A 22330-nucleotide genomic window follows, 5' to 3' on the forward strand; every position below is an offset into this window, starting at 1 on the left:
GGGCTGAATAAGGATTCAGCATAAATGGTTACTATCGGCCACACATGTTGGCCAGGGCAAATAAAGATGTTATCTCTCTGGAAGCCTGACTTCATTTCTGCCCGCTGCAATCACCTGAACTGTCAGACCCACCGGCTAATGGAAAAGGTGAAGCCATGTGGTCCTGAGTTGGAGGACAAAGGCCTCCATTACCATCCACCACCATTCAAGCCGATCCTATGGGCTTAGTGCAACAAATGGCGCCCTGAACATGGATCTGAACTCGGGATTCAAGAAAACAGCAATCATGGTAAGATTCCTACTTTTGAGTTTCATTTTGGCTCTTTCAGTTGCAGTGAGCCCACACCTGTGGGCCACCATGTGGAGCCATTTTCAAAGATGGGCAACATCCCTTCTGGGGGCCGAAGGGAAACTGAAATATGGGAGGTGGAAGCTTGTATCACCCCTATCCCAGGCCCAGGCCCAGGCCCAGGACTAAGACTTTGTTACAAGAAACAAAAACCTCGACCTCCTCAGAGACTGATGGAAAGCCTAGATTGGAAACGGACAAGAAAAAAGACTGTATTAAAAATAGACTGCTTTACTGAATATGACCAACAGCCTGAAAATGGATTTCGACTTTGGAAATTTCGGACTGGACTTTTAGCTTGGATCACTTTAAATTATGGACATCCAGATGTGCCCTGCAAAGAAGCTGTGGCGGAGACACTGTGGTGTGGCTGAGGCAGTGGTACCTGCTTCTAAAGAACCACCTGAAGGGGAGAAAAGACAGCTGCGATTAGCAGAGACCGCCTGGCCTGCAGGCAGCTGCAATTAGCCGAGAGCACCTATCCTGCAGCAAAAAAGCTGCTGCGGGCTCCCACTGGTTCCGCCCTCCAGACCAGGAAGGTGAAACAGCCTGGTACTATGAAAGTAAACCACGCAGTGATAGAGGCCTGGGAGAAGATGCGTTTGGACAATTGGTGTTGGTAATGGGATAAAAGTACAGTGTATTCACTTTTAGACAATTAGGTAGTGGTATAAAAATAAAAAAGGGGGGGGGGAGTAATACAGCATAGCCCAACTGAAAGAATTGAGTCAGAACCGCCTGCATCTAACTTAATTTAAGTGTTTTTTATTGTTTTCCATAGTTAATATTTTCTTTTTTTTTTTTTTTTTTGTGGTTTTTGGGTCACACCCGGCAGTGCTCAGGGGTTACTCCTGGCTCCATGCTCAGAAATTGCTCCTGGCAGGCACAGGGGACCATATGGGACGCCGGGATTCGAACCGATGACCTTCTGCATGAAAGGCAAACACCTTACCTCCATGCTATCTCTCCGGCCCAGTTAATATTTTCAATTGCAAAATGTTTTACTGTGTATTTTAATGTATTGGTCTGTTTTCTAAATGTATGTTCTGTATAGATATTCTTGTACTTATGTGTTTATATTAAGGTGATAGGAACATAAAAGTTCCAGGATAAAATGCTTAATAAATAGCATTAAGAGTTTAGGAACTAGGAAGTTCCAGAATAGTGCTTGGTAGAAAGCATTGAAGATTTTTAGTTACAGGTGTATAATATATTTGGTAGAAATGTTAAATTTTTGAAAAAGACTAGTATGTTAATTTTCACTCTACATTGCTGCTGTGGAAATATTACCCACCTTCAGCTAAAGGCAGAAGTTAGGAAAACAAAAGAGAACCTATGCTTTTGTTTTGAAAAAGAAAAGGGGCAGAGTGTTGCCACACCCCCAATCCTCCTGAGTAATCTTACCTGCTAAAAATCCCTCCCATTTCTGGGAGGCGGCTGGGAAAGGTTAGATGAGGCCTTAGACCAGAAGGGCAGGAGGATTTGCTTGGAAGCAGCATGGAGGAGAAAGCAGAAGGAGATGGCTAAGAAATAAGGTACAATGCAGGGCTGAATAAGGATCCAGCACAAATGGTTATGATAGGCCACACACATGTGGTGGCTAGGGCATGATATTTCCTGGAAACTGTGTGGATGATTTACTTGCCTCTACCTGAACCTGATGACCCGCCGGTTGGAGGGGGAATGCAGCCTTGTGGCCCTGAGCTGGAGGAGAAAGACCTCCATGCATTCCATCACCATCCAGCTCCATCATTAATTATTTTATTCTACAGTTTTCTTCCAAATTTAGCGTTCAGAAGTATTTTCTTCATTTGAAAGTACCTAAAAGTGCCCCTCTCAGAGACTGACATTGAGTGATTAGAAATGAATTGGGTTACGATTTGCATTGGAATATTGATTTCATTCATTATAGTTGTTTTGTGCCCATCATTACAATGTCTGGTTTATTTATCATTTGATGTATTATTTAAATATTGCTGCTTGCCATGGCATGCTATCATTAACGATGGGCTGTTTCTTGGGAAATCGTTTTAATCCAAATTTAGTTCAAATTGGGTTTATTCCAAGCTGTTTTTGTGCAGCTTCATATTCATTAATATTTCACTATCAACTTCTGCAGCCAGTTGACCCACACATTACTTAGGTATATTTTTAGTATATCAGACAAGGCATGCTGGTCTTTGATCTAAATTCACACATATGCACAGTATCTCTTTCTTTTTAGAAATATTTTATTGAAACCACTTGATTTACAAATATCTTCACAGTTGGGTTTCGGTTATACCATATATCAGCACCAATCCCACCACCAATCTCAACTCTATCCACCAAGGTTTCTACCCCTGCACCCAATCTGCCAGCATACTAGGCCCATTTTAAGTTTTTATTTTTAAAGTTTAGGTCTCATAATTTCATTGTGTTGATCTTGGCTTGGATATTTAGTTCTGTCCTTTATTAACACAACAAATTCAATTGAGATCCCTTGGCCCCCATTATGTCATTTTTGTGTTTCTCCTCCACTCAATTTCTTTCCTTCTCCTTGGTATACTCTAGAGTCAATGGTGTTCTAGATAACTACCATTCAAAGTATTGCATTTCTTTATGCAGTTATTCTTTTTATTGTTTGCTTTTGGCTTTGGTTTAGATTTTTAGGCCACACCCAGTGGTGCTCAAGTGTTATTCCTGGTTCTGCAGTTAGAAATCACTCCTGGCAGGCTCGGGGGACTGATGGGATGCCAGAAATTGAACCTAGGTCAGTCCGAGTTGCCTGTGTGCAAAGAAAATGCCCTACCACTGTGCTATCTTCCTAGCCGCTTTATGCACTTATTCTAAGTATTCCAACTTATTCCAACTCTTTGCTATTGTATTGAGTGCTGCAATGAACTGTAGTGTGCATACATCCTTTTGGATCAGTATTTTTCTGTGCTGGGGTAGATAGTCAAAAGTAGGATTGTTGAGTCAATATGGCAGATCAATTCTTAAAACCTTCCACACTGTTTTCCATAGGGATTAGACCAGGCAGCATTTCGACCATCAATGGATGAGAGTTCCTTTTTTATCACATCCCCACCAACATGGATTGTTCCCAGTATTTTTTTTTTGGTTCCCAGTATTTTTGATATGTGTCATCCTCACTGGTGTAAGATGATATCTCATTGTTTTCTTGATTTTTATTTTCCTAATGATAAGTGATGATAAGCATTTTTTATGTGCCTGTTGGCCATCTGTTGGTCTTTCTCAGAGAAGTGAGTATGCATTTCATCTCCCAATTTTTGGAAATTTTTTAGGTTTTGTGATATTAACCTTTAGAGAGTACTTTGTATATCTGAAATATTACTTCTTTATTTGATGTGTGAGTACAAATATTTTCTCCCACTCAGTTATCTGTCTTTTAATTTTCTTTTGCCCTACAGAAACTTTTAAATTTGATAAAGTCCCATTTATTTAAATATGATTCTAGAGTCCTTGCCAATGGCATCCTATCATTGAAGACTTATTTGAGGTCTAAATATTGTAGTGTTTTGCATATGTTTTCCTCAGTAAACTTTATGGATTCAGGACCAATCTCAAGATCTTTAATCCACTTTGAATTGACTTTTGTGTAAGGTGTGAGATATAGATCAATATTTAATTTCATACACTTGATTATCTAAAACTATTTGTTGAAAAGACTGTTTTTGTTCCATTTCAAGTTCTTGGTTCCTTTGTCAAAGCTTCATTAACCTTATACTTTGGGGTTTGTCACTGGATCTTCTTTTCTGACTTATTGGACTGAAAGTCTCTCTTTGTTCCAATATCGTGTTATATTGATCACTTGACTTTGTAGTAGAGCTTCAAGTTAGGTATTGAGATGCTTCATTTGGGTTTGATTATCCTAGGTCTTTTATGGTTCCACAAAACCTTTTTTAATTTATTGTTCTAAGTCCTTGAAGAATATTGTCTGAATTTGGATAGGGATTTTATTGAATCTATATAGTAGTTTAGGTAAGATGGTCATTTTAAGAATGAAAGAATATTGATTCTTTCATAAGCATAGAATGTTTTTCCATTTCCTTAGGTCTTCTTCAATTTCTTTCTGAAGTGTTTTGAAGTTTTCATGGTATAGGTGTCTTACCTCTCTCATTATGTTTATTCCTAGTTATTTGATGGTTTAGGGCTCTGTTTAAGAGGGCTAAACTCTTTGATCTCTATCTTATCTATGTCATGATTTGTATAAAGGAATATATACAGGAGTTTGTATAAAGTCTTTTGTGTATTCACTTTGAAGCTGTCCACTTTGTTGCCTTCGTTTATTTTTTTCTATATGCTTTTTGTGGGCTCTTTAGGATTTTCGATGTGCATCATCATGTCATTTGCATGATGTTTTTTTTTTGCCTGGAGATTTTATTAATCCAAATGATAATATAACAAAGCAAATCACAACCACTAAATACCTGCAATGTAAACTTAAAAGTTTTACTTACATCTTTTACATTTTAATAGTATCCATATTAGGCCCACAGCAGAAATGAATATCTTTTTCATAGATAGCTCCCTCTGAACATAGGTTATCATATTTTAATAAAAAATTACAATTGGATCCTAATGTGCTTCTGTCTTCTTTAATACCATTGTATACATAAAATTAGGCCATTTAATCCCTTGTTTAAAATTTTCTTTTTCTTTTTCTTTTTTTTATTTGTTTCTCTGAATTTTTTTTATTTAAAAACCTTGATTACATACATGATTGTGTTTGGGTTTCAGTCATGTAAAGAACACCACCCATCACCAGTGCAAAATTCCCATCACCAATGTCCCAAGTCTCCCTCCTCCCCACCCGACCCCGGCCTGTACTCTAAACAGGCTCTCCATTTCCCTCATACATTCTCATTATTAGGACAGTTCAAAATGTAGTTATTTCTCTAACTAAACTCATCACTCTTTGTGGTGAGCTTCCTGAGGTGAGCTGGAACTTCCAGCTCTTTTCTCTTTTGTGTCTGAAAATTATTATTGCAAGAATGTCTTTCATTTTTCTTAAAACCCATAGATGAGTGAGACCATTCTGTGTTTTTCTCTCTCTCTCTGACTTATTTCACTCAGCATAATAGATTCCATGTAATCCATGTATAGAAAAATTTCATGACTTCATCTCAGCTGCATAATATTCCATTGTGTATATGTACCACAGTTTCTTTATCCATTCGTCTGTTGAAGGGCATCTTGGTTGTTTCCAGAGTCTTGCTATGGTAAATAGTGCTGCAATGAATATAGGTGTAATGAAGGGGTTTTTGTATTGTATTTTTGTGTTCCTAGGGTATATTCCTAGGAGTGGTATAGCTGGATCGTATGGGAGCTCAATTTCTAGTTTTTTTTGTTTTTTTTTTTAATGTGATTTTTTTTTTCTTATTAATGCGATTTTTTTTTTTGTTTTGTTTTTTGGGCCACACCCGGCGGTGCTCAGGGGTTACTCCTGGCTGTCTGCTCAGAAATAGCTCCTGGCAGGCACGGGGGACCATATGGGACACCGGGATTCGAACCAACCACCTTTGGTCCTGGATCGGCTGCTTGCAAGGCAAACGCCGCTGTGCTATCTCTCCAGGCCCATTTGCATGATGTTAACTAATTTGCATATATTGAATCATCCTTGTATCCCCAGGATGAAACCCACTTGATCATGATGTATAAATTTTTGTGTGCTGTTGTATTCCGATTGCTAAGATTTCATTAAGGATTTTTGCATTAATGTTCATCTGTTAAATCAGTTTGTAGTTTTCTTTCTTGGTAGTATCTCTGCCACCTTTGGGAATGAGCATAATGTTAGCTTCATAGAAGATATTATGGAGAATTCCCATCTCTGATATTTTGGAAGAGTCTACAAATCAATGGTAGTAATCCTTTTCTGAATGTTTTATAAAACATACCTGTAAGCCCATCTGGTACTGGACTTTTATTCTTGGGTAGATTCTTAATTACTATTTCAATTTTCATACTTGTTGTAAAAATAAATCCCCCACATCATATTTCTAACCCCAGGTGAATGGGTCTGAAGAAGGGTAGTTGTGGAGAATTTATAAACCAAGCCAGTCAAGAGATAATCATGGGTCATTTTGCTTCTCTCCCCCTGTTCTCTCTACACACCAAGCAAGACTAACCTTTATTAAATCAGGACCAATTCACCCGGATAAGGGAGGATCAAGTGAGTTCCTGGTGAACTTTTACATATCAAAGGGTTAGATTTAAAGGCAAAGGGTTAGATTTAAAGGAAAGAGGAAGTTGGGGGGGGGTGTCTTTGTTTTGGCTTAATAGTTGGGTGTCATCTTACATTTGTGATTGGCCTGTTTAGCTATTTACTTTCTCATCATTCAGTTTTGGGAGATTTTATCTTCAGAAATCTATTCATTTCTTCTAGGTTCTCTAGCTTAACAGAGTATAGTTGCTCATAAGTTCTCATGATGTCTGGATGTCTGGAGGTTCTGTTGTAATGTCTCCCCATTCATTTCTTTCTTTTTTCTTTTTTTTTGGGGGGGGGCACACCCGGTGACGCTCAGGGGTTACTCCTGGTTATGCACTCAGAAGTCGCTCCTGGCTTGGGGGACCATATGGGACACCTGGGGATCGAACCGCGGTTCGCAAGGCTAGCGCAGGCAAGGCAGGCACCTTACCTCTAGCGCCACTGCCTGGCCCCCCCCATTTCATTTCTGATCCAAATTATTTGAACATTTTCTCTTTTTTACTTGTGTCTTGCCAGTGATGGTTTCTCTATCTTGTTTACTCTTTCAAAAAGCCAGCTCCCAGTTTCATGGATTCTGTTTGTTTTATTTATTACCATATTGTTGACTTCTTTTATGTTTTTTTTCTCTTTGTGTTTGGGTCGTTTGTTGTTTGTTTTCCAAATATTTAAGGTGTTCCCTTTTGATTGTTGATTTAACCACCTTTTTCTTCTTTCCTTATGTCGGCATATGTCAGAATCCGAGCACTTTGGTCTGCCGGAGGTAGAGCATGCAAGATTCTGACAAGATGTTTCTTTAAGTCTATTTTAATAAGCGGGGAGGGTAGAGAGGCCACGTGCCTTATGACAGACCCCTAGGTCAAGAGAGAAGGGGGCAGTTTGGGACAAGGTCAGAGATAGGGCAAGGTAAAAGGCAGGAGTAACAAAAGGATAAAACTGTCTTAGAAAATGCAACCTATGTCTGTAGAAAATCAGCAGCAAGTTTACCAGTCCTCTGCTCCACACCTGCCTCACTTGGAATGGGTTTTATATCCCCAGTGAGTGGCAGTTAGGTAGGGTCCTTCTTAAAGGGATGACCCCTTTGTATGGCTACTACTGGGGTGTTACTGGAGTATTACAGTAATACAGGCTAAGATTTCACCCTTTCTTTTGTTGTTAAAAAATGTTTTTAGGATGGGTATTCCAGGTAGGTCATATCCAAAATGCTGTAGCTTACTGCTTCTTTTTTTTTTTTTTTTTGGTTTTTGGGCCACACCCGTTTGATGCTCAGGGGTTACTCCTGGCTATGCGCTCAGAAATTGCCCCTGGCTTGGGGGGACCATATGGGACGCCGGGGGATCGAACCACGGTCCGTCCTACGCTAGCGCTTGCAAGGTAGACACCTTACCTCTAGCGCCACCTTCCCGGCCCCAGCTTACTGCTTCTTCATCTGTGCAGAGTAGTCAGGAAACTGCTGCCTTTCCATAGACAAGTGGCTTCAGCTGATGATATCATCAGATCTTCACAGGACAATCATGAACTTGTAGATTTCTATAGAAGTTGCTTCAGGCAGATTGTACTTATGCAGTAGTTCTTTTGCTCCAGAGGATTTCTGTGATCCATTGCCAAAGAAAACTTACTAAACTTTGTTTACCAAGGGTAGCCATAGCTGTTAGGGTTTAAGCAGATAACCTGACCAATGCTGAGAGTCAAAGATTACCTCTGAAAAATGTAAAATGCAAAAGGGAGTTTATTCCAGCTAGTGGGCCAATCTTATGATTAGTCCTATTGGCTGATTAAAATTTTGTTCCATGTTTCCCAAACTTACATACTTGATTCCAGCCTGTTTTACATGGAAATGGTTCACAGCACTTTATTAATAAAAAGCTGTCAAGTATGGTCTGGTATGTAAAATTTAAGGCAGTAGTAAGTTTCATATCTGTTCTATTCGTGAGGGTAAAGTTGGCTATAAAAATATCATACGTTAAATTGTGTATACGTCATTCTCAAACTAATCAGCTTTTTCTATATCCCTGTCTTTATACTATAGTAGCATAGGTCAAATTGTGCATACATCACTCTCAAACCTGTCAGCTTTTTCCAAATTCTTGTCTATATACATATACATTACCTTGTTTTTATATGTATCAGAATAACAAAAGTATCATAGGCTAAATTGTGTACACATCATTCTCAAACCAATCAGCTTTATCCATATCCTTGTCTTGATATAAATCCATATTCTTTTTTCACTGTGTAAGGAATTTTTATTAAAACAAGAATTTTATAATCCAATTCCATTATTGCATCTCCTTGCTCAGTAGTCAAGTCTGTTTTTAAAGCAAAACTGACATTCTGAGATAGTACACAGTAAAGAATTATATAATTAAAGAAAGAAATGCTTTAAATTTTGTACTTTGCTTAAAATACCTTTTTCCAGGGTCTAGAAAACATTATTTATTTTTATATTTTACTATTTACATGGGGGCTTTTTTGTTTTTAAATCAGAGGTGATGTAGGCCTGGCATTTCTAAATGCCTAAGTCCTGGCATTTGCTCAGTACATAGGGTTCAAAATTTCTTTTCCTTTTTTATTTATTTTATATTTTGCAATGTTTTTTTTCCCATAATATTTAAGTTTCTCAATGTTTAGTTATTTTTCTTTGGTGAAGCACAAGTTTGTTTGTGGTCTCTGATAAATTTAGCCAGTTGGAACACCACTGACACTCTTCACTGCTTCCTGGACATCCTCTTTTACTTGGTGGGCTTGTAGTATAGCCAAAGCTTCATCATCTTTAGAACAGAAAGACTGCAGAGACTCAAGTATGTGAAAATGTTCTGAATTGTCAATCTCTAATAACATGCCAGTGATTTTTTTTACCAGCAAGAGTAGGGTGCATTTCCTGAATGAGAGGAAAGAGCCTTTCATCCAACATTTGCTTTTTCCCTTGAGGAGGGGCAGATGACAACATGGAAGCAGTCAAAGGCTCCTAACTTTGGACTACAGGCTGTTGCATGATGACCTATGGCTGCACACTGAGATTCTGCTGAGGGTTGCACACACCTATGGCATACTTATACTGAGGAATGGTGTGGACAGCAGGAGTGGTGGTAGTGATGGCCATGGTAGCATGACACATTTAGTCCAGTGCAAAAAATGCTGGTTGAAATGATAGAGTTTCAGGTTCTCTGTAATTTAGGAAAATGATCTATTTAATTGATTACACAAAAGGTGACTTACAGGTTATTTTCTTAAATCTGCGATGGCATCCAAGTATGATAAAAATGGTTTAGCTGAGTTTTGAGGCTGTCTATTTTCTAAGAGAAAGAAGTGCAGCTAGAGCATATCTGCCAGGATATAGTAAATATAAATTGAAGTGACTCTGTGCAGATGTGCCTGTGCGTGGTTTGAGGAGAGGATGGAAGATGGATCTGATGTCATGACTGGTGGTGGGGTGAGGCTAATGCTTGGGGGAGGGGACAGGCAATGGCACTGGGAGCCTAGAGAGTCCCAGTTCAAATCAGGGACCAAAGGTCTCTCCCTCAAATGATGCACCTGGTTTGGGTGGGCAGGTGCATTGGATGCCAAGACTGATGGTGGTCTGAGACTGGTGCTTGTAGGAGGAGATCGGGGGAAGCAATGGGAACCTGGAGAATCCCAGTTCAAATCGTCTCTTCCTTTTTGTGTCCTGGGATTTCTGCCCTTGCAATTGGACTAATTCTCTTTGACTTCTTATGTCACCATATGCAAATGTGTCCTTTGGTCTTTTTCTTGCCTTCAGTTCAACTCTGTGACTAATGACGCTGGAATGAATTCTGTGCACCATTAACCTATGGTGGTATACCTACTTTGATCCCTTTACTAGGGATCATCTTTGGGAGTTATTAACTCCCTCTTATCCTGTTACTGATCTGGGCCTGAACAATGCTTGAGAATCCATTGGCTACTACAAATGCTGTGTGTACAAATTGTGGGACCCAATGCTATTCTTATCGATGTTTGAGGGAATCCGAACATTAGCTTTTGGTGTTTACAGTTTCCATTCCACATAGGGAATTTCACATGACTTCCTTTTAATTATGCATTGACTGTAATATCTATTGTGTAGTGGGTTTGTCCTACTATGCTTGCACTCATAGATTCATTGCAATTGCCCCTGCATAGTGGCATGCTTTTTATTTTGCTTGCAGTATCTGTGAACTGCATGAACTGTGTTCATGTTAGAGTTTTGACTGGTAAATTTTCCATTAATTCTTGTCATTTCACCAAATGCCAGCTTTCTGGAATGTCTAAAACTTCATTCCTTAGGATTGATGTTTAGTGCTTATATAATATACTTCAGGATTACTATGCGTTTCCTGATAGTTGGTTGATCATTTTCACCAGAGAAAATCCTTGCATTTTCAAGTATTTTTGTTATCTCCTATTCATGGCAATGCATTCCAAATGTTGACAACGATGAAGTTCTTTCCGCTTCTTTTCCTCTGATACTATCACCACGTCAGAATATTTATGATGGAATGTCTAGTTGACTGTCACTGATTGTTGGTGATTTATGTTTTTCCCATTTAATATGCTGTATGAATACTACTTCAATGGGGATTTATGTTCTTTGAATATTATCTATGATTGCTACTGGGTGCATTACATTGTTTGTGATTGCAAATGTTTCTTTTATCTCTGTAGTTCTTTTACATAATGAAGCTCTAAATTGCAATCACAATGACAGATGCATCCATTGCATTGTTCTCTTTTTTTTCTAATCTGTGATTAGGATGCCCTCTCATTTGGCTAGTTTATTGCCCTCATTGACTTTAGAGACAGCAATACGACTGTTGTGAGCAATGTCTTATATTTGTAATTAAGTTCTTTTTAAAATGATTTAACTTGCATGTCTAGTTTTTATTTATTTATTTTTTTTGCCCTGCCTGCATGTTGAACGGTAGTTGTTTTACTACTAAATGTTGAGAGGAGTTTTTTTCCCCCAATAACTGTTTCCTTTTATTATTTTTGCTGATTCCACATCAGTCTGTTCAGGTTCACTGCTGGTAGTACTTATGACACCAGTGCAAGTCAAATATGTGACCCTTTATAAAGTCTCTGCCTTTCCTCCTTACTTTACTGTTTTACACATCAGAGGCAAGACTTTGATAATTGGTCTGTTTTTATGTATTTCTATGGGCTGGTTTATGGCACATACTGCACAGAGTGTCAGAGATGTAGTGTATTGTTGTGGATGGTAAACCTTTGTTCATTAAGCATGAACCAATTACTGAGCACTGTTATTCATGTAGAAAAGTATGTGAAAACAAAACCTTAGCTATTTTTCTCTAAGAGTACTTACGTTAAAGTACATGAAAACTGAGATTTTGAGCCGTGACTTTGTTTTATAAATTTTTGAAGGCCTGATATTTGGGGTTTATTCTTCAGTCTGTGTTACCTGCAGACTGGCTCTGAGAACGGATAAATTTTTCTTTACACAGTGAGTATGGAACGGCACTGTTGTATGAATAGAAGAGTCAGTTTTGCCTTGGTTTTTTTTTTTTTCAAGGTTTTTGATTTTCAAATTGGTTTGGTATGCCATTCTGGATTTAGTTGGGGAAACTATTATCTGTTTCTGTATTCTCTGTAAATTTAATCATGTCATCAGGCATGATGCTGTTGGGATTTTTCTCTCCACCAGATGGCAGCCATTCTTTACAAAGTTGCTATGTTCTTTTATTTTTATTTTTGTTTTGGGGAACATCTTTCGACACACATTACTCCTGGCTATGCGCTCAGAAATCTCTCCTGGCTTGGGGAACCATATGAGATGCCGGGGATTGAACCCAGGTTCGTCCTGGGTCATCCATGTGTAAGACAAACGCCCAATCACTGTGCTATCTCTCTGACCCCTACAGTATTCTTTTTAGCAGGCCTGGGGAAAGCTCACCTGAATTGTCACTAACTCTTGGTCAAATCCAAGGAGTCAAATCAAGACTGGAAAAATAAAGTCTGTTGTGATTTTAATTAATTAATTAATTAAGATGACATTTAAGTATAATATAGAATAATTATATATATATATCTCAACATATATCATATCACATTGCATTTGGGAAATATAGCATAACATCACTATAAAGTATAATTGTGTTTAATATATTATAAAACAATTCATGTTATATGTAATATAAAATGATTATATGACATATTGCCATATAAAGGTACCTTAGTAGTATGCTATAAAATCATGCATTATACTTTGATATAGCATTATAATGTTATTTTATTTGAGTTTAGAGTAATCATCTGTTATTTTGACTCATGATGTTATAGTATCATACCATTATATAAAAGCACATATGTTATTGTGTGATAGTTTCATATTATATTATTAAAATATAAATGTATTATGCTATACACATTAGCTTAGGCACTTATTAATAGTAGTAGTACATTCAACCTATTGCTTTTATATTTTATAGCATTATCACATATTATATATTATATTATGCCATATGTTATTTGACATTATGTTGCATAAAATTATCTTTTAAAGTGTGCACATGGGACTGGAGTGATAATACAGTGGTAGCATTTGACTTGCATGAGGCTGAAGCCGGGACAGACCCAGGTTTGAGCCCCAGCATCCCATACAGTCCCCTGAGCCTGCCAAGAGTTATTTCTTTTTTTATTTTTGTCTTTTTTATTAACATCTTTATTTAAACACCTTGATTACAAATATGATTATTGTTGGGTTTCAGTCATGTAAAGAACACCCCCTTCAGATTCCCATCACCGATGTCCCAAATCTCACTCCTCCCTACCTCACCCCCGCTTGTTATCTAGACAGGCTTTCTAATTCCCTCATTCATTCACATTGTTATGATTGTTCTCAATGTAGTTATTTCTCTTACTGCATGCATCACTCTTCGTGGTGAGCTTAATGTTGCGAGCTGGACCTTCTAGCCTCCACCAAGAGCTATTTCTGAGCACAGAGCCAGGAGTAACCCCTGAGCACCGCCAGATGTGGCCCCAAACCAAAAAAAATAAAGTAAAATGTGCAAATGAATTGTATTTTATTATATGCAGTATATTGCCATGTATGTGTTTTTATTATATAACAAAAATAATAAGCGATATTATGTGTGCATCATATTACACTGCTTATTATAAATATCATTGGCATATCAAATGTTTTCTATTATAACATATTTGTCTATAGCTTGTGTTATAGAATGAATAATTGTATGATTATATCATGATTACATTGATATTTTAATATACATATTATTTATTTTAATGATGTATTGCATATAGCTTCATATAATGATATATGTAATGCCATGAAAAAAATGAGGTATTATTTTATGGATGATATTGCAGTATGTTAAAATATACAATATGTGATATGTCTTAATATATTATACATTGTAATGACATGATATTATGCATTATATATAGGTAATACATACTACTATAGTTTTAGTACTCTAAACAGAAACAGACAGATAATAGTTTTAGTACTCTGGAGTCCCAGAGTCCCAGAGACCCAGGAAGAAAATCTCCAGGAAGAATCAACGGTCAAGAACATCATTAAAGAAAAACTACCAGAGCTAATGAATACATGCGATCAAATCCTGCATGCCCAAAGAGTACCAACTAAAAGAGACCCCAGAAAAAACACCCCAAGACACATCCTAGTCACAATGACGAATCCCACAGATAGAGACAGAATTCTGAAAACAGCAAGATCGAAAAGAGAAATTACATTCAAGGGAACATCCTTGAGATTTACTGCAGACCTGTCACCAGAAACACTCAAGGCCAGAAGGCAGTGGTGGGACATAGTGACAAAACTCAATGAAATAAATGCTTCACCTAGAATACTACACCCATCAAAACTCACTTTCAGGTTTGAAGGAACAACACATGGTTTCACAGACAAACAACAGCTCAGAAACTTTACAGACTCAAAACCATTCTTAAAAGAAAAACTGACCAGCCTACTTTAAGACAAGACTGACCAACAGACACACCAAACTTCGATATAAAGATGGCACTAACTCCCAGGACAATTCTTTCTCTCAATGTCAATGGACTAAATGCACCAGTTAAGAGACACAGAGTGGCTAAAGGGATGAAAAAACTCAATCCAACCTTCTGCTGCCTACAAGAAATGCACCTGAATAGTCAGAACAAGCATAGACTCAAAATAAAAGGCTGGAGGAAAATCATCCAAGCAAACAACACCCATAAAAAAGCAGGAGTGGCCATACTAATATCAGATGATGCAAACTTTATACTTAGGAAAGTTGTAAGGGACAAAATGGACATTTTGTATTAATCAAGGGATACATACAGCAGGAAGAAATCACTCTCCTAAACATATATGCACCAAATGAGGGTCCAGCAAAATATTTAATACAATTATTGACAAATCTGAAAAATAATATCAATAACAACACAATAATTGTGGGAGACCTCAACACGGCACTGTCAACATTTGACAGGTCAACCAGACTGAAAACCAACAAGAATATACTAGACCTGAAAAGAAAAATGGAAGAAAGAGGCCTAGTAGATATATACAGGACACTCCACCCCCAGAAGCCTGGATACATATTCTTCTCTAATGTACATGGGACATTCTCCAGGAGAGACTACATGCTAGCACATAAAACATACCTCCATAATATCAAGAGGATAAAAATTTTGCAGGCTACCTTCGTTGACCACAAGGCCCTGAAATTATATGTGAACTACAAAGGGACACAGAAGAAAAACTTTAACACCTGGAAGTTAAACAGCCTCATACTGAATAACCAGTGGGTCTGAGATGAAATCAAAGAGGAAATCAAAACATTCCTAGAAACAAATGACAATGGAGACACAAACTATCAGAATCTATGGGACACAGCAAAAGCAGTACTGAGAGGAAAATTTATAGCTTTGCAAGCACATATCAGGAAAGAAGAAGGGGCATACTTGAATAGCTTAATGACGCAGCTCATAGAAATAGAAAGTACTCAACAAAAGGACTCAAATATAGGGAGACACTAATGGAAATGTGCTTTGGGAGAAGGGCAGCTCGTTTTAGTACTGGTTTATATTGGGACAGTCACTGGAATTTTTTCCTCCTTGTTTTCCTATTGATAGTATTGTATGCATATATTTTATATATCCATAACATCCATCTTGTATTGTGACTTTGATACCGCCCTACAAATCTCATTTCTAATATTTTACTGCCTCAGTCCCAACCTTTATTTCCCCCCATCTTCTCATGTAGGTGCAGCTAATGACATGAAGCTCACCACGTAGAGTGATAAGTGCAGTTAGAGAAATAACTACACTGAAAACTATCATAACAATGTGAATAAATGAGGGAAAAAGAAAGCCTGTCTGGAGTACAGGTGTGGGTGGGGTGGGGATTAGATAGATCTGGGAAATTGGTGGTGGGAATCCTGCACTGGTGAAGGGGGGTGCTCTTTACATGACTGTAATCATACAACTACAATTATATTTGTAATCACGGTGTTTAAATAAAGATAATTTATAAAAAATATTTTATGTATTAAAAAATATGAACAGACACGCATAATACAGACAAACATTAAACATAGAGGTGGCCACCACACAAACACTCACAGACAGATTAAAAGATCAATCCATAGAAAAACTGACCCAAGTAGAATGGGTCCAAGTGCCTCAAAATATAAAGCCAGCATGTCAGGTGAAAAAATTTGTACTTCCTTAGAGTAATCAACATCGATGGATAGGAACTTTGCTGAAAAAAGGCTTAATGATTTAGAACATGCAAAGAACATTCGTAAAATGATCATAATTTTTAAGACTTGAATACTAAGTGATATGGTGATGAGCTCTTAATTAGGAGACCAGGGCCCGGAGAGATAGCACAGCGGCGTTTGCCTTGCAAGCAGCCGATCCAGGACCTAAGGTGGTTGGTTCAAATCCCGGTGTCCCATATGGTCCCCTGTGCCTGCCAGGAGCTATTTCTGAGCAGACAGCCAGGAGTAACCCCTGAGCACCGCCGGGTGTGGCCCAAAAAAACAAAAACCAAAAAAAAAAAAAAAATTAATTAGGAGACCAACAGAAAATATCACTGTAACGTGAAATTAAGGTATCCAAACTATATTTCCATGGATCATTATTAACAGAAGTATTAAGATTATTATACACATACTAGAATAGAAATTAAGGCACTGAAACATTCTAATAATGAGTACTATAGTGCGACTCCACATCCTGCAGTTGTTTTTCTGTTGGTAAAAAAATGTTAAATGTTAGAACATCATTATAGGCATTTCTAAGGAGCATCCAGGTAAATATCCACTAATTTAAAAGCTATATTCATAGAAGTAAATTTCTTTAAAATATAAAAAACTATATTTTACAGACAAATTAGCTATTTCTGAAATTGCTTAGTCATCCATTTTAAAACCACCATTTCTTGCTGTATTTTTACCATAGGCTGTGCCATGACATTTTTCCATTTCACAATAATGGTTCAAAACAGGGAATAATTTGCCCTCTTCAGGTTTGTTGTTAGAGTCCATAGTGATAAGATCAAGGTTTTCTAAAGGAAAGTCCACATAGGTCTGTAGATTTTTCATTCTCTTGCCATCATAGAAGAAGGGTTTCAAGTGTATTAAGAGCACAGGTGATAGTCTCCAAATTTCTGTCCTTTTTAAGGAATCCTGCTGTGTGTCACAGTGGCTGTAATAAACCTTATTATTGTATTTTAGTTTTTCTTTAAAAAACACTTTAACGCAATCATGCAACGTGCATTTATATGTAGATGTCAAAGGCAAGGATAAATGAGTAAAGATCTCTGATGTCTTTGATTCCTGGTGGCAGGTGAGACATTGAATTGTAGATGTAAGCTGGCCTTGGAAAAGTGTAATAACAATTGACTCATTAAACTGCTTGTCTCTATTTTCCTCTGTCTATCAGGACATTTCCTGATCATGACTGCTGTGAGCTATTGTTTCAGACTCTACAGACAGAGATAGACTCTGTCTATCTCTATTTTTCCTCTGTATATCAGCTTTGATCAAGTCTTGATGAAGACCCTCCATCCAGAATAGAAGTAGTTCATGTGGATTCTGTTGACTATCTCCTTGAAACTGATTATTTATCTTTCCAATGGTCATCTTAAAGTCTTTTGGGTAGATATGTCTGTGTTGTTCTTCACATAAGGCTTTTATAATCTTACCAAACTCTTCTGCCACGTTGATCTGTTAATATTCTTCTTACAATAGTTCTGGTAAGAGTAAGAAGTCAAACTAGGAATATTATACAAGCATTGTAGCACTGAATTCATGTTAAAAGTGTTTCCTAAGTTATGAAGTCTGTTGAAAGTTTGTCAGATAACTTGCATTGATGGCTTGTACAAATGTAGGAGTTTGCTTGTTATGTAAATAAACCCATTCCAGAGGCCCTGAGAGCTGAACAATAGCACCCTTTAGGAGAGTGAGGGTTGCAAAAATTAAAAGGCACACCTTCTCTCCAGGTATGAACCTGGAAAGATGGGACTTTTGAAGCCAGTCCATGAAAAAAGTACAATTCCTTTTGGGCCTGAGTGAAACACCTGTGGCTATTTAAGTCTGAATCTCTTTCTAGTGTGCTGAATAAGTTGCTGAGTTCATAGTTTGCAATGCCAAGGGAGGGAGGGATCCAAATTACATCACCTAAGAGTTTTTAAAAATCATCAAGAGTCCTTAGATATTTCTCTTTTTGTTTTTGTTTTTTTATATATATAAATCTTTAATTAAGCACTATAATTATAAGCATGTTCATAGTTGGATTTCAGTCATAAACAGACTACCCCCTTCACCTGTGCAACTGGTGAATTCCCATCACCAATGCCCACCACCCCTACCTGTATCGAGACAGGCATTCTACTTCTCTCATTATTTAACATCGTCATGCTAGTTGTTAGTGTAGTTATTTCCCTAACAGCATTCATCACTCTTTGTCGTGAGTTTCAAATTGAGAGCAAGTCCTTTAGGCTATTCCAGCCTTGAACTCTATTGTATCTGGGCCTTATTATGTAATGTCTTTAATTTTTCTTAAAACCCATAGATGAGTGAGACTATCCTGTGTCTATCTCTCTTCCTCTGACTTAATTCACTCAGAATAATAGATTTTATGTATATCCATATATAGAAAATTTCATGAATTCATGACATTTTTTCAAAGAAGTGAATCACACTTCTGAAATTCATTTGGAACAATAAACACCCATGAATAGCTGAAGCAATACTTGGGGAAAAGAATATGGAAGGCATTACTTTCCTCAATTTTAAACTGTATTACAAAGCAATAGTTATCAAAACAGCATGGTATTGGAATAAAGACAGATCCTCAGATCAGTGGAATAGACTTGATTATTAAGAGAATGTTCCTCAGACATACAATCAACTAATCTTTGATAAAGGGGAAAGAAATCCAAAATGGAGCAAGGAAAGCCTCTTCAACAAGTGGTGTTGGCACAACTGGTTTGCCACTTGCAAAAAAGCAAACTCAGACTTTCATCTAACACCATGCACAAAGATCAAATCCAAATGAATTAAAGACCTTTATATAAGACCTGAAACCATAATGTATAGAGAACAACATGTAGGTAAAACACTATATGACATTGAGACTAAAGGCATCTTCAAGGAGGAAACAGCACTTTTCAAACAAGTGAAAGCAGAGATAAACAGATGGGACTATATTAAGCTGAAAAGCTCTGCACCTCAAAGAAAATAGTGCCTAAGATACAAAAGCCACCCACAGAATTGGAGAAATTATTCACCCAATACCCATCAGAGAAGGGACTAATATCAAAAATATACAAGGTGCTGACAGACTTAATAAGAAAAAAACATAACCCCACCAAAAATGGGGAGAAGAAATGAATAGACAATTCCTCAAAGAAGAAATACAAATGGCCAAAAGACACATGAAAAAATGTTCCACATCACTAATAATCAGGGAGATGAAAATCAAAACTACAATGAGATATTTCTTCTTTTTTAACTTTATTTGTTTATTGATTGATTGGTTTTTGGGCCACACCCAGCCATGCTCAGCAGTCTCTCCTGGCTCTGCACTTAGAAATATCCACTGGCAGGTTGGGGAGCATATTGGATGATGGGAATCAAACCGGGTCCATCACAGGTCAGCTGCAGGCAAGGCAAATGTCCTACCACTGTGCTATTTGTCTGGCCCCTGATATTTCTAATAAATAATAATCTTTTGGGGACCAACTAAAGTACACTCCAATAAGAATTCCAAATACTGAAGTGGGGGCAAGTCTAAATATTTTCTGTGGCTATTGTTAATCCAGCAACCTGCAAATAACTAAAGGCAAATTCATACAAACATTTGTAATTTTCTGTCTGTATAGCAGGCCATAAGAACGTCATCTATATAGTCGACCAAAAATACCTTGAAAAACTTTTGTGAGCATATATAAACTACATCAACAAAATATTGACTTTCTAGAAAGCCTGTCTAGAGTATAGGCCTTTGTGGGGTGGGGAGGAAGGACACTTGGGATATTGGTCATGGGAAAGTGCACTGGTGAAGGATTTTGTATATTTTAAAAAAATAAAAGAAAAGAAAAGAAAAGAAAAGATAAGGCCTCCCAATTCTTACCACAGGCCGTGTTCTTTACACTGACTATATAGAACAAGGAAGTACAGTAAATGCACCCCATATACACCTCAACCCAGGCCGTTTGCCTGGTCTGTATTGTGAATTGGGGGACAAAAACAAAAACAAAATATTGACACATGGTAGTGAGTTCTCCATGTCCTGATGTATAACCATTCATTGAAACCACTGCATGGGTGCTCTATTATTAAGAGAGGGAACTGAAAAGGCAAAGAATTTTCTGTCTTTTGGGTGAATGGAAACATTATAAAACAGTCTTTTAAGTCAATTGCTATAAAGGGACAGACTTTTGGAATGACCACTGGTAAAAGTAAGCCATTCTGTAGTTTCCCCATAGTAACATGGATGCATTAAATCACATAAAATTCTCCCATAAAAAATGCACATTTTTGCATAGCAAAAGTGGGGGAATTCTTTCAGAAAATAAGTTCTCTGAGCTAGCTTCAGGAGCACATATACTAAAATTGGAATGATACAGAGAACATAGGTATGGCCCTTGTGCAAGGATGACATGCAAATTCGTGAAGCATTTCATATTTTAAAAAAAAAGAAGAAAAAAGAAAAGAAGGTTTCTATGTGTCCCAGCTTTAGCTGTTCATCAAATAAATTTCTCAGTGCCTCTTGTTTTGTGCTGTCTATGGGTCACTGGGGAATCTAAACTGGTGCATTCAATTTCCGGTTGCCCCAATGAAAAAGGTGAAATAGGGGCCGGAGACATAGTGTGGAGGTAGGGCGTTTGCCTTGCATGCAGAAGGATGGTGGTTCGAATCCCAGCATCTCATATGGTCCCCCAAGACTGCCAGGAACAATTTCTGAGCTTAGAACCAAGATAACCCCTGAGAGCTGCCGGGTGTGACCCCTCCCCCAAAAAAGGTGAAATAGCAGAGCTAGTGGACTCAAAGGGGTTTGGGTGATAATGCGAAACATCTGAATTGGTGAAATAAAAGAGGGTTGAATGAGGGATATGATATTCTTCCTTCCATTGCTTAAGCAAATTGCATCCCCAGAAGTTCATAGAAACTGGAGCTACATGTGGTTGAAAAACAGCCTGTTGATTTTATGGTCCTAAGTACTTGAAAAACCTAGCTCTCTGGTGAATAGATGGGGGAGGGGGAAAAACACCATCTGTTCCTTTCAGACTATAAAGTATATCCTGCAAAGCCTAATTGCTGTGCCAGTGTTTTAAAGAAATCACAGAAACTTCAGTGCCAGAGTCAAACATTCCTTCAAACTTCCTGTCCTTAATTTCAAATGTTAACATTGGTTTTTCTTTTTAACTTATCAGTAAAATCTATTAATGATTTAACAGAAGCAGCAGAGTTTGTACTTCTGAAATCCCTCTACCAGATGCATTATGATTTACCAGGCATAACATAAGGATATAATAAATTTTGAGCTGTATTTTTACCTTTTATGAAAGTCCAAACTTTCATGTGGGCATGAAAACAAGAACTATTATTTCTCCAATGTAGTCTGAATCTATAATTCTGAGAAAAATAGAAATGCCTTTAATAGTGAGAATGCTTCTCCCCATTATCAGATACACAGTTTCTGAAGGAATTGGCTCATATATGCCAGATCTTATCTTGTAAGGGCACCAAGATGGTGGTATTATGGTTAATTCTTCAGTACAGGGTATATTGAGAACACAACTTTCTGGAGTGGTAGGCTTTAATGAGCTTATGCTGAGTTCTTAGACTGGACTGGGAAGGTTAATTATTACGAATAAGTTTCCTGATTTGTAGGCCCAGGATCAGCCCCTGGTCCAGATTTCTTTTTCTTATTTTTTGGGGGGGTCACACACGGCAGTGCTCAGGGGTTACTCCTGGATCTACACTCAGAAATTGCTCCTGGCAGGCTCAGGGGACCATTTGGGATGCTGGGATTTGAATCACCGTCCTTCTGCATGCAAGGCAAACACACTACCTCCATTCTATCTCTCTAGCTCCTCTCTCCAGTCCAAATTTCTGAGACAGGCTGATTAGATCTTGGCCTCAAGAGGATGGCTCAGGAGCCAGAGCAGAAAAGGATTGCATTCTGTAATCTATACATAAATGTCCCACTTTGCCAAACTTAAATCATCTGATCTGAACTCATGAGGCTAGTTTTGGACCTCCTCTGTG

At 37.7% G+C, this 22330-nt stretch overlaps 2 non-coding genes across 2 annotated transcripts; both read left to right on the forward strand.

Annotated features, from left to right (window-relative positions):
- The first annotated feature begins 20172 nt into the window (after positions 1-20172).
- Positions 20173-20305, forward strand: LOC126023162 (small nucleolar RNA SNORA51). The gene has a single exon (XR_007500368.1). It is a non-coding gene; the product is annotated as a small nucleolar RNA SNORA51 (small nucleolar RNA).
- A 336-nt stretch (positions 20306-20641) lies between these two features.
- On the forward strand, positions 20642-20748 carry LOC126023668 (U6 spliceosomal RNA). Its single transcript, XR_007500768.1, has one exon. It is a non-coding gene; the product is annotated as a U6 spliceosomal RNA (small nuclear RNA).
- Positions 20749-22330: the final 1582 nt, after the last annotated feature.

Source organism: Suncus etruscus, chromosome 11 (genome assembly GCF_024139225.1).
Source record: "Suncus etruscus isolate mSunEtr1 chromosome 11, mSunEtr1.pri.cur, whole genome shotgun sequence".
NCBI lineage: Eukaryota > Metazoa > Chordata > Mammalia > Eulipotyphla > Soricidae > Suncus > Suncus etruscus.